The sequence below is a fragment of the Labeo rohita genome, unplaced genomic scaffold (genome assembly GCF_022985175.1).
Source record: "Labeo rohita strain BAU-BD-2019 unplaced genomic scaffold, IGBB_LRoh.1.0 scaffold_30, whole genome shotgun sequence".
Taxonomy (NCBI): Eukaryota; Metazoa; Chordata; class Actinopteri; order Cypriniformes; family Cyprinidae; genus Labeo; species Labeo rohita.
In genome coordinates this window covers 5053457-5067254 of record NW_026129217.1, presented here as the reverse complement: position 1 = coordinate 5067254, position 13798 = coordinate 5053457, and the positions used below count along the sequence as shown (strand labels likewise).

The 13798-nt window shown below is 36.5% G+C and overlaps 1 protein-coding gene across 1 annotated transcript in view; it reads right to left on the bottom strand.

Annotated features, from left to right (window-relative positions):
* Positions 1-13798, bottom strand: part of LOC127160189 (uncharacterized) — a 311509-nt gene that overhangs the window by 27873 nt on the left and 269838 nt on the right. The gene's annotated exons all lie outside the window — the stretch shown is intronic.

Here is a 13798-nt window from a genome sequence, read left to right as displayed (position 1 = left end):
TAATTTGTGAAAATAACAGACCCACGTGGGGACAGACCAATAGCATCGATTTGTGAAAAAATATGAAATTGACTAAATTTGGACATACGAGGTTTCCGCCCGACAGCGACGATATGGTGTGCATTACCGCCACCTTCTGAAAAGGAGTGTGGATCTGGACTACTTACTCTCTCTAAAATAATAATACTAAAAAATATATATAATAATAATAATAATAATAATGCAGTTATATTCTCCTTAGTAGACCCGTTTCTCTTAGGAAAAAGAACAGATGACTATAACATGCTTCTTCAGACTGTCTCTGTAATAACACTCTAAGCCTTAAGGGTACTTGCTCAGCTTCAAGGCACCTAAGTAACTCCTGCCTCTCATACTGGTACTTATTACAGGATTCTATCACATGCTCTATTGTTTCTTGAGTATTGCAATCACTACACATGCCATCACCATGTTTTTTCATTAAAAACAAAGTGCTGTTCAAACCTGTGTGGCCTAGCCTCATTCTAGAGATCACATCTTCTTCCTGTGTGTTCCTATGTAAGTTTCTGCACCCTCCCACATTCTTTTGAATGTTGTAAAAGTGTCTAACAACTCTTTGCCACAAATTGTGATCTTTAAGTCCTGACTTATAGTTTTCCTTGTGAAGAACATAACTTTAGTCTTCTCCACAGATATCCTAAAGCCCCACTCTAGAGCCCATTTTTGTACCATGTCTACTGCTTGCTGCATCTTATTTACAATATGGTTTATATTTCTTCCTTTTTTCCACATAGCTCCATCATCAGCAAATAATGCAACACCTATAGAGTTATCTATGTTCTTAAAAATGTCATTTATCATAACAATAAATAGTAATGGGCTTATTATGCTTCCTTGAGGGGTACCATTGTCAACCTCATACTCATTGCTAAAAACCCCATTAATTCTAACTTTGATTTTCCTTCCTGATAGGAAACTTTTAATCCATCGCCACATTCTACCTCTTATTCCAAGCTGAGACAGTTTGACCAACAACCCCTCCTTCCACATCATATCATATGCTTTCTCTAAGTCAAAGTATACTGCTATAACAGTTTTTTTTTATTGACTTGAGCCTTCCTTATTACATCCTCCAGGGCTACTAATGGGTCCATAGTGCCTCTGCCTTTCCTAAAACCTGACTGATAGTTATGTATTAATCCTTTGGTTTCTAGATAATATGCAAGTCTATCATTAACCATTCTCTCAAGAGTTTTCCCCATTTGGGAGGTTAGCGCTATTGGCCTATAACTACCAGGGCTTTTGGGGTCCTTCCCAGGTTTCCTTATTGGGACAATGGTGGATTCCTTCCAGGATAGGGGGAGTACTCCTTCTTCCCATACCTTATTATATAATTCAAGCAACACTCCTTTACCCTCATCACTCAGTTTCTCTAACATTGAGTAGCAAATCTTGTCCATTCCTGGTGTAGACCTGCCTACCTTCTTCAAGGCGCTGTTCAGCTCCTGTAGTGAAAATAAACTATTTAACACTCATTCCCCTTCCTTCTCCTGCAACTCAACTCTATACTTTGCCATTGTGTCTTGTCTTGCTTTTATCTCCTCAGGACTTAAGTTTCTTGAACTGTGTACCTTAGCCAAAGTTTTTACTATTGCTTCTGCCTTATCTATACAATTTACAATGATTTTACCTTCTTCTACCATTACTGGATATTCATATTCCCTTCCATTCCCTCTCATCTTCTTAATCATTCCCCACACTCGTTCTAGGGTGTTGTGCGTCCAAGAGAACTGCAGAACTTCCTCCAATACTCCTTCTTTGTCTTTTTAACTATTTGTCTTACCTTCGCTTGTGACCTCTTATACTCTATCAGATTCTGAAAGTTATGCGTCCTTTTTAAAGGTTTAAAATCTTTGTTTCTCTTTTTAATGGCTTCACTACATTCCTCAGACCACCATGGCACTATCTTATTCCTACTTTTTGGCTTAGTCTTAGTCTTCGTCTATACTGCTACTAAAGTCAATACATAATTTTTCAACACTCTGATTTTTATTAACATTCAAAAGCTCATATTCACTTAACTCTACAAATTTATCCCAATCAGCCTTCCCTAAAATCCATTTCCCCTCTCTCACTTCACTTGCTCTTTCCAATTCCATCCCTACCCTAATAATTATAGGGAAATGGTCACTTCCTACGTTTTCCCTGAGTACCTCCCAACTACACTTATCTGCTATTGTACTTGTTACCATGGTTAAATCTATAGCAGATTCGCTGCCCCTTACCACATCAACCCTAGTGCTTGAACCATCATTTAGACAGACTAGACCCTTTTCTTCCAGAAAACTTTCAATCACACTTCCATTGTAATCATCCTTGTTTCCCCAGAGTGTGCTATGTGCATTAAAGTCCCCACACCAGATAGCTTTCCCATTTACATTCTCCCAAATTTCCTCTAACTGCTCCACCTCCAACTGTCTACATGGGTTATAGAAATTGATGACCTTCACACTGCCCATTCCAGTCCAAACTTCTATTACAATAAATTCTAAGTCATTACCTTTCTTTATTTCTCTATATTGTATTCCTCGCCTGACAAATATAGCACAACCACCCCCATTCCCTTCCCTTCTGTCTCTTCTGACACTTGTATATCCTTTTATGACAAACTCCAGTGACTGTTTTAACCATGTTTCTTGTATGCATATAATGTCCGGTTTATGCTCCATTTCATTTAAAAAACCTTCTACCTCCTGTCCATTCGTGACCAGACTTCTGGCATTCCATTGAAGTATTAAAAAGGGAATCATAGGGATGGTTGTGATGATTCATTAATCTCACTCTGTATTAGTTCTGTTTGTATTTTTTCCCATGACAAATTCCCAATGTTAAGGAATCTGGATGCAGCTTTAACTATTATCTTAATTTTTTCAGTTCTGGTTTTTGCCTGGTCAGTGCAATTAACCACATATGCTATAAACAGTATTAATTTCTCAGTGCTTATTACTCCCTCCTTATCCCTTCCTCCTCCTTCATGACCTTGCATTTGGGTTTCCTTTTGCCCCCCCTCTTTTCTGTCTCTTTCAACTGCTTTAACTGCTTCAGCATATGAGAGATTCCTTGCTGTCCGTATCTGCTGGACTTCTACTGCCCTTTTTCTTACTGGGCATCCACCATATGCAGCCGTATGGTCCCCCCCCACAATTACAGCATTTCCTTTCATCCCTATCACTACACTCTCCATATTCATGCTCACCTCCACACTTCCTGCATCGCTGTTTACCTTTACAGACTTTTGCAATATGCCCATACCTTTGACATTTATAGCATCTGATCGGGGGAGGGACATATTCCCGTACATAGAAGCTCATATAGCCTATCATTACTTTTTCTGGTAACACTTGCTCTTTAAACCCTAGGAGGACAGACGTGCTATCCAATTTCTCACCATTACGATTAGCTTGAAGCCTTTTCAAACTCACTACTGTTCCTCCTTTGATAACTTTCCTGAGCTCATCCAGTTTCTCCCCCAAAGGAATTCCTGATATAACCCCTTTCGTTCCCCATTCCCCAAACTTCCTAACCTCACCTACCTCTTTCTTGCACACTGACTGAATTTTAAGAGCCTTATCCCTTTGTCCAATATTTTTACACTTGATCAATAATCTACCATCCCGCAATATCTTTGCCATTTCTGTCTCCCAGCGCTTTCTTCAGTCCGTATGTTAATGCACACAAACCAACATCGTTTATGTCGCCCCCTTCTTTAAACTTAACTAAGACCCTCAGATCGTCTTCCTGACACATTTTCCTTCTTACAGCTCTATCGCCCTCAGTTTCATCCTGCTCTAAGGATCTTTTCTCTCTCCCCTGTCCATGCTTTTGACTACTAGATCTCCTGAACCCTAGATTATCGATGTCCTCATCCTCACTTCCACCACCACTACATATCTCCATTCTAGTGTCCAGATCCAGTCACAAATCAGATTATGCCAAATGCCGTCAAATAACTTAATAATAATCAGACCGTGTCTTGTCCCGCTGTGGATTCCGACTTCACAACTTCCGTTCAGTAGCCTTCCGATTCCATGTTCCGTTGCTGGTGTAATTGCGCCATGAAATTAGGGAGGAATTGCGTCATCAAATTAGACACGAAAATTCTGTTTAGATGAGTGTTACGTATACGCTGCTACGTAAGTGTTTTCTGCATATTCTTGCATATCTCTAGTTGTGTGTCTGTGTGTACTGTTTGTTTTAGGTGTGCAACCTGATTGGAGGAACTGCCTGTCAATCCGGTGACGCAAGACAGCGACGTACGGGATCGCGCCACCAATCATTGTTCATAAAGAAAAGTTACACACCTGTTCGAATCAGCTGAGGATGGCTTTTGCTCTGTGAAGACGGTTTTCTCTTGTGAGAAGCCAGTCTGAGAGACTGTGTGATGTCTTTGTAGTTGCTGCACTTTCAGCTTGTGGATTGCTCATTGTTGGAAGTTCATGTCGGTCACTTTGGTGACGGTTTCTTTTTGTCTTAGTGTGTTTGCTATACTTAAAACCAAGCGCCGCTTCTGGTAAACAATTGTGTAAAACATCATGTACTGGCGGGAGGGGTTGTGAGCCAGGTAAGCAGGTCGCGACCTACATGTTTTCATCACGTAGTGTTTTATTGTATAGACACACTAGGCTTAGAGAGATGGTACTTGTTATGTATCTTTTTCGTTTGATAGTAAGTATAGTTTAGTTATAGCGTCCTGTGCGCTGAAGATGTTTTGTTTTGTATCTTTTGTTGATAGCTAGCTTATGCTGGTTTAATACTATAGTTAGTTGGGGTTCTTTGTTTTGTTTTTGTTAAGTTTTTTTCTTTGGCACCTCTCTTTCGCTCCTTCCTCTCCGCCTGAAGTTCCGTGGAAACCAAAACGTTGTATTTTGTTTGTTGTGTTTTTTAAACACCCTATTTCACTTTATTGCACAAGTAAAAACAATTGTGACTAAGCGTGGTTGTCGGTGGCTCTGTTTGTTTTTTTTCCCCCTGTTGTAAAGATTTTTTTCACCGTTTACAAAACATACATGCAACTATTGTGTGGTGCGTCCAATAAATCTCCTAGATAATAACGAGGGACGTAACAATGAGTTTTCGCCATCTAGTGGTATGGAATATTGTGGTTTGGTAGATGGGTGTTAATAAAAATGAATGCATACACTACATTAGATAATAATCTTATAAAAAAACGAATTGAAAAATATTAGAAGTATTAAATTATTTCAATCTGACATCTCCAGTGCATAAAATAAGCAAATATCTACAACAAACAATGTGCACAGAATTAGCATTTTATGTCCAGAAGTAAAGTTAATTTATAATTAAGATTGTAAAGTGTCTTCTTTGGTCAAGTGTAGGATTATATTAAAATATGATATTTGTTTAAACTATCAGGAGTTTAAAGTTTTCATAAAACAGGACAGACAGACCATAGTATACACAGTGTAAATGTATATACACAGTCATACATTTTGTTGTAGATAAAGATGTTTTTTTAAATAATAGGTAAATGCGTACGTTTAGTTATCTCTTTACAATATCGTTTTCAGATTTCAATGTAATTATATTGTGTTTTTATAATTCTATCCACTAGAGGGTGCGGCTTCCATTGTCAGAGACGTCTTTTTCTTTTGCACGAGGAAGCCATTTTGTCTAGTAGTTGGACAAGGTAAGATATGCGAGGATTTGTTTGTAGTATGTTTGGTGTTGTGATTGTTCTTATTTAGTTTAATAGTATTAATAGTTAATAAATGATTAGTATTGCAATGTTCGGAAAATGTGGTTGTAATGGTTCATTGCTTCATGTGTTTTTTTTGTTTGTTTTTTTTTTGTTGATTGAACATATTACCTTTACTTTTTAAAGGTTAGGTAAAAAAAAAAAAAATGAAATATATGATAGAAAAATGATAGATATGTTAGTATATTGTATATAACAGGTGCGGTGCATGGGCAAGCTTTTGCAAAGAGCTTGACTGACTGACGATTTGATCAATTAATTTTATGTTTTATTGAAATATGAAAAGACGATGACTTAATGTTCTAGTTGACGGAGGCAATGTGGTGATCTATCACGATACATTAAGGAGCCGCAAAACGGAATTTATTGTTTGAATTTCTTACAAAATGACAACATTTAAAGAAAACTGCTCTGTCTTGTCTGTCAGTGTGTTTTCAGTTAGCTTTTTGCTTTGTGATGTTAATAAGTGAATGATGTGTAGTGTAGTGTAACAAAGTAAACATGTAATCATATGACATCATTGTCTGTCCAAACATGCACAGTTTCAAGTAAAAGCCTTTAGTGACCATGTTCAGTGAAGCTTGCATACGAAATTATGGAGTTTCAGGATTCTCAATGCTGCAAAAAAAAAAAAAAAAAAACGTAAAATGTAGCGTGAAGTGTACATCTGTTTTTGTTAAATCTAATTGTTTAAATGTTTTATTCTATTTTCCCCACAGTTTTGAGTTTTAGAAGATTTGGAGAAATCTGATTTGAGGTAAGATGTTACTTTTATTTATATTTATTTATTTGTATTGAAATAATACACTATAGTGAAGTACAGTTGAAGTCAAAAGTTTACATACACCTTTCAGAGTCTGCAGAATGTTAAGTGTTTTACCAAAATAAGAGGGATCATACAAAATACATGCTATTTTTTATTTAGTACTAAGCTGAATAAGATATTTATTATAAAATATATTTATATATAGTCCACAAAAAAGTTGTATTTATAAAAATTACCATGTGTAAAATTTTATATACTTTTGATTCTTAATACTGTGTTTACTTGAATGATCCACAGCTGTGTTTTTTGTTTTCTGACAGTTGTTCATGAGTCCTTTGTTTGTCCTTAACAGTTAAACTGTTTGCAGTTGTTCAGAAAAATCATTGAGGTCCCACAAATTGTTTGGTTTTCAGCATTTTTGTATATTTTAACTTGTTCCCACAATGACTATAATGGACAGATGAGGGAGTCATTTGAAACTATTACAAACGGTTTAAATGGTCAGTGATGCTCAAGAAAGAAAAATGATGCATTAAAGGGGTGCTATTTTGCTCTTTTTAAAAGTCTATATTTTGTTTTAGGGGTGCACTAGAACATGGTCTCATGTTTGGCTGTGATTACTGATTGGTGAACAGGTTAGATGGTGTTACAGTACTGCCATGCCCCTTGTGAAAGCATTCATCTGCTATTTTATAGTTAAGGGTATATTAAGGTATAGTTGATGCTACAGTAGTGTGTGGTCGTATTGTTAGCCTGCCAAATCACAAAAAAAACATGATATTATCATGCTTATTTGTTTAATTATTTACATACTTAGTTTCATTGTCCGAAACCAACTCCAGCATAAGCCTAAAAGTAGCCAAATGTTTTTTACTATCACTTAATTTGTATTTAATATGCTTACATTTCCTTGGTTATTCAGAAAGCAGCTATAGAAAATGAGCAATGAATATTAACGTTATTAACATTAACATCATCAGTGATTGATAGGGATGTGACAAGACCTCATGGCACAAGATCTCACAAGAACATGATGATATCCTTGCAAAACATTTTACAATAGTTAAATCAGAGTTGCATGATTTATTGTTAAACGTTCGCAATGTGTATTCAAACATTCACATTATTTTATTGCTAAATGACAATAATTCAGCCGTGTCTTTTACAACTGTTTCACATTGCACTGCTTATGGTGCACTGACGCTTATGATGTAAAACAGATATTAAACACATTCAAATCTGTATTCATGCTGCTGCTGATCTAGAAAGAGCAACACAAACAGTCTTTTCAACCACATAATGGTCATTATTTCTGTGTTACATATATTAAAATAATATAAATACTGGGATAAAAGCTCATAGTTTGGGTATACACACTTGCAAGCAGCAATTACTGCTTGACTAACTAATATGAGTCTGAGACTAAAACACATCCATGATGGAGAATACATTCACAAACACAGTCGTTAACAGAAGTTATATGTTTAAACTATTATATTAATGCTCATTAAGCCTGATTATGCATATAGACACGTGCAGACATTGTTGCACATTGTTTTGTGTAATATATGCTAACTGACAAAATGTTTACTAAATGTCTAGTCTTTTTAAGAGTTTATATGTCATTTTTAGGTTTCAATCATTATCTTCCATAATTGTAAAAAATGATATATTGTTATGAATGAAGTGTTAAAGTTTGATTCAGTGTGATTTGAAATGTTTTAACAGTGATTTGATGTTTGATATCTAGGTATGAATTAAACAGTATAATCAATGCAAAGCACTGTTATGCCAATTTGAATGAGCACATTAGTTGTCTTTTGCTGCTATCTGGTGGTTATAATTGCAGTTTCATGGAGTTTCTTGTTTAGAATCATTTGATGCATGATTTAACTTTTTAGTTTTGTGAAGTTTTCAGGTTTCTTTTAGGATTGATAAGCTTTTGGGTACATTATATAAAGGCTATATTTTTAAATGACCTTGTTATAAGTGTTCAAATGCAAAACTGCAACATTTCTTTGAAAAGTATTTACATATAGAGAGAATTGTACTGCACTGATTTGTATCGATTTTTGGGTTAAAAACCTTGGACCAACAATTTTGATGCCTATAATTGCTGATGGGGTCTAGACTGATCCGTTTTGTCTGTACGTTTTAACAGCATAAGACATGGAGAATATGCTTAGAATATTATTTAACCCTTGAAGATGTAGAACATTTTCGGGGCACCTGACACGCCTTCAATTTTCTTTTTTTTTTTTAGATCTATTCTAGCAGTCAGCATGAAGTGTTATATATCATTGTAAACAGGAGAACTTGAAGTTTCAGTCTAGCTAATTTAAATTCCCAATTTTCCTTTTGTCTTCTGTAAGAACTAATGAATTTCCAAAATTGTAAGAAAATCGCAAGCAACAATTCATGAAGTTTGGATTTTTTTCTTTTCTTTAGAAAGTTGTATTTGTGTGTTTTACGCTTTAAAATAAAGTTTTATCTACATATAAGATTCCCCAAGCAAGTTATACGCATTTATTACAATATTGTTTTAGGTGCTTTTCAGTGAAAAAGAGGTATATTTAGTTTATTGACTATATAGATGGTTTAAGTAAAGTAAATGGAAACAGTATTATGTAATAACAAAATGCAATTAAAAAAAAAAGTTAGTTTTTTTTTTTGAAGAAATATATTTTCAATCAGAGTATGAACAACAAACGCAAATAGTGCAGCAAGTAGTGAAAACAACTGCACAAATGGTGTTGTGCAACAAATATACAAACAGTGCAAATGATTCACAAACTACACACAAAATATACAGAGTGCAACAGACAAAAAAAAATTGTGCAAGTGTATAAACTATATAAGAAGAATTACCATAATATTATAGTCTAATGGATCGATGTGCAGCCTGTATTCGCGTTTTATCGGACAGCGCATAGACACTTGAAAACATAAATTTTAGCGCGTTATCCCATATAAACCGCTGTTTCATCCCTGTTTTTATTTTGTTTTGTGTCAAAGTGCTCTGTCGTGTGTTTTTCTGTGCCTTTTCAGAGAGTGCTGTCGTGCACGTGTGTTATTTTGTGTTTGTTTTCATGCACGCACAACGTACTTTACTTTCACTATGAGTTTGTTCAAATTTCCAAAGAAACATGGTAATTGGTGGTTCAAAAGTCCAAAAGCTGTGTTTATTGGTTGAATAGATGACAGTTTGAATCAATCTGGGTACGGGGATGGGACTGATTGGCTGAGAGGAACGAAATGCATTGGTTTCCTTTGACGAATCAATGCGATCAAAATGTGATGACGTAATCACGTTCACTACGGAGCCTCTGAATATCATTTAACGTGTCACTTGAGCAGAGGCAATACAGTGATCTTTCAGGTAGTGATGTGCGATACCACTGGTTTCCTATCCGATCCGATACCAAGTAAAATGAAGGCGAGTATCGGCGATACCGATCCGATACCGATACTTTGCCCAAAAATTACTGTTTGGGAAATTAAAGTAACAAGTAGTGTACTCAAAAGTGTCACTTCATACTGAATACAAGACATATTATGGGTTCTTCTTGTTTATTGATGAAGAATTATCATACAAAAAAAGAGCCAACTTACATATTTATTGACAGCATCTGAGCATGTATATCTTAAAACGCCTGCCTGAACATCTTAACATAAAACAATAAACATTCACACTTTTTGGTTTAGTGACATGTTAATCCAGCCCCCTTGAAGATTTTTAACCTTCCCTCAAAATTTCTCTCATTCACAGGTTTTTGTTTAGGAACAACAACATATTAACAGTTTTTCCTTTGAGTCTGCTCCTTTTTTTGCTCACAACCTCGCCTGCCTTTGAAAAGATTCTCTCTGCAGGTACAGAAGAAGCAACGATTCCCAGGTATCTGACTGCAAGTTTACTCAGGGCTGGGAAGGTTTGTTCATGCTCTTGCCACCAAAGTAGTGGATCCTTATCTCGGGGAATTAGGTTTTCCTCTGAGTACCGACGTACTTCAATGAGTACATCAGTGGAAGCTGACCGATGATGTTGGCATGACAAAACCTGTTTGTCAAAATTGGTCCATATCCCTCCTTTGGTCGCAGCTGGACCAGATGGTGCAGGACCCTGATTAGACCCTGAGGTAGAAGGCACTGAGGTAGAGCTAGCAGTAGGCATTGAGCTTGGAGTTAAAGTGAAAGCTGACTCTCCTGTCTGACAAACTTCCTGCATTTCAGCGCAGAGGCGTTTTTCATTACCTCAACATTGTCTTTGTCTCGAAATCCAAGATGTTTAAACCTAACATCTAGAAAGGTACTGGCAGCTAGACAGTGAATGCTCTCAATACCCCTAAATCTGCGCTGACACTGCTGTGCTAGCTGTGTGGCAAGTGGACTGCCCTGACGTTCACAAGCTGCCACTGACCTGTGAATGAGTGCCACGAGTGGAATCACTTTGGACACTGAAACATGTTTTGCAGCTGAAATGTCCCGGGTTACTTCTTCAAATGGTTGGAGTGTGTCAACTGTTTGCTTTATGAAGGATAATTCTCCCACGTTTAAGCACAGTGCATTTTTTCCTAAAAGGCAGAGGGCTGTGGTTACAGCTTCATTTTGCTCATAGAGCCTCTCTAGCATGTAAAAGACAGAGTTCCAGCGGGTCTCTACTGACTGAATTAGCTTGTGTTCTGCTATTTTCAGCTGTTTCTGAATATCCCTGAGCTTCTCTGTGGCCTTACTGCTGTGGTGAAAAAAAAGACAAGACAATCGCACTGCATTTTTCCAGGACCTTCACCATTTCTGGGACATTTTTGAGACTGTCCTTTACAACTAGATTTAGTGTATGTGCAAAACAAGGATGATGCCTCCATCCTGCCCTGTGTACTGCTGCAATCATATTTGCAGCATTATCTGTCACAACTGCAACCACTTTCTCAGTTATGCCCCATTCTTCTGTGATCCGCCTAAGCTCTAAGCTGATATTATCAGCTGTATGCTGCCCATGGAACACATGGGTTTCCAAAACAAATTCCCTCATTTGCCAGTTTTCAATGACATGACATGTTACAGTCAAATATGCCTCTGTGGACACTGAAGTCCACATATCAGTGGTAAGTACGACACTATTAACATCTTGCAAAGATGACTTTACTTTCCCTTTACACTCATCATACATGTTTACAAGATGAGTCTCTGTGAGCTTTTTTCTTCCTGGGAGTTTGTACTTTGGATCAAGAGCTCTCACAAATCCCTGGAACCCTTGGTCCTCCACTATAGACAGGGGCTGGAGGTCTTTTGCTATCATCTCTCCCAGGCATCTTGTGAGTTCTGCTGCTCTTGGGGAATTATCTACAAATAATATAGAATATAAAGGGCAAATTAAATGATAAACTGCATTGAATGCTTGATCTTACTTGATCTATGAAACCAAACTTTTAAAATAGCTTCCACAAAGTAGAAAGGAAATGGTACTTTACATACAGTTTCTATTTTATAAAAAAATGCTGTGACTCAAATTGAAATGGCTAGTACAATACATAATTAGAGAAGTACTATAATAACTTCATAATTGTCAGAACCCACATTTTGACATTTCTATTTAACCATCAGTCAAAATAAATGAGATGGAGAATAATACAACTGAGAATTATTCAGCAGAGTAGATCATTTAAATTACATTGACAAGGCTGCATTGGACTTTACAGTACGTTTGCCAGGAGAAGTATTTGATAGGTAAGAAGACAGATAATATTGTATCAATAGAATAATTCTCAGTTGTATTATTCTCCATCTCATTTGTTTTGACTGATGGTTAAATAGAAATTTAAAAATGTGGGTTCTGACAATTATGAAGTTATTTTGGTACTTCTCTAATTATGTATTGTACTAGCCATTTCAATTTGAGTCACAGCATTTTTTTTATAAAATAGAAACTGTATGTACAACCAAAGTTCTAAAACAAATTTGTTTTAACAATTCAGGGAACTGCCGTTGTTTTATCATTGTCACAAAAACCCAAGCCCCCAAAATATAGCCACATCGCCTCATTTTCTCCCTAGTCTGTACCTGGATATTGCCTGCCTGCTGCACCAAAGGACTCTGAAAGCGATGTCTGTCTCGCCCTAGCAGCACCTGTACCTCTCCTTTCCTCCTCCTCTGACCGCCTCGTCATGACGTTGTCATATTCTGTCTTGTGATTTATATGTAGATGTTTGATTAGGTTTGTGGTATTACCACAGTACCTCACTGTTTTGTTACACGTGTCACAAACCGCATCGTTTGAGTTTATGGAAGTGAAGTAGCTCCACACATAACTTCGCTTGCGTTCAGCCATATCCAATCCGTCGGACTGATAGCGTGACTGAACAACATGTGCCAGGCAGCGGACTGAGTGGCTATAGCGTGCTCTGCAGTTGTACAGTGCCATATTACGCACATGACTTGGCAGGCGGAAGAACAAGTAGTTCCGACTAAGTTGGCATTATTCAGATAAACTAGGGTAATTGTGGTTACTTTCCGCTGTATTTCTATTTCCAATAAACTACATATTTGCTTCAAATTACTGAAATATCGATATTTTGATAAGATAATCGATTCTAGAACATACAAAGCTGGTATCGGAGATATCGATATTTTAGTATCGATCCGCACATCACTACTTTCAGGACACATTAAGGAGCCATAAAACGGTGTTTATTGTTTGAATTTCTTACAATATGACAAAATAAGAAGCTGATACCTTGTTTCATATCAGAAGTAACCTGTTCTGTCATGTCTGTCAGCCTGTTGTTAGCTTATTTTTTGCTCAGCATTTTTTTTAGTGAATAAAAGCATGATGTGAACAGTTGCTAAGGAGGGTGGGGGTTGTAGTATTTTTTACTAAAGCTAGTTGCTAAATCTGTGGCATTTATTGCATAACATTAAATGTATTATTCTTTATTGTTCCTAAAATTATCCAAGTACTATGAATGACAGGAGTAGTTTCATAATCATTAGTGTATTAGTTTCATATTTCATTTGTAGTTAAAAGTTTTCTGTGTTTGTTGTGTGTATATAACTGAATGGGGTAGTAATGGACGTTTTTGATCAGCAGAGACAGGGCTGGTAAAGAATGTGTAACATGATTGACAGATGAGCAGCAAATTATGTTTTTTCATAGTCACAACAGCCATTGCTGAAGTGAAAGCAAATCCTATACAGTCAGTAATGCTCATCAGATCATATCATCAGTGGATAAAGAATATAAATTATAATTCTGTGTAAAGAAACAAAGTAAACGTAATGAT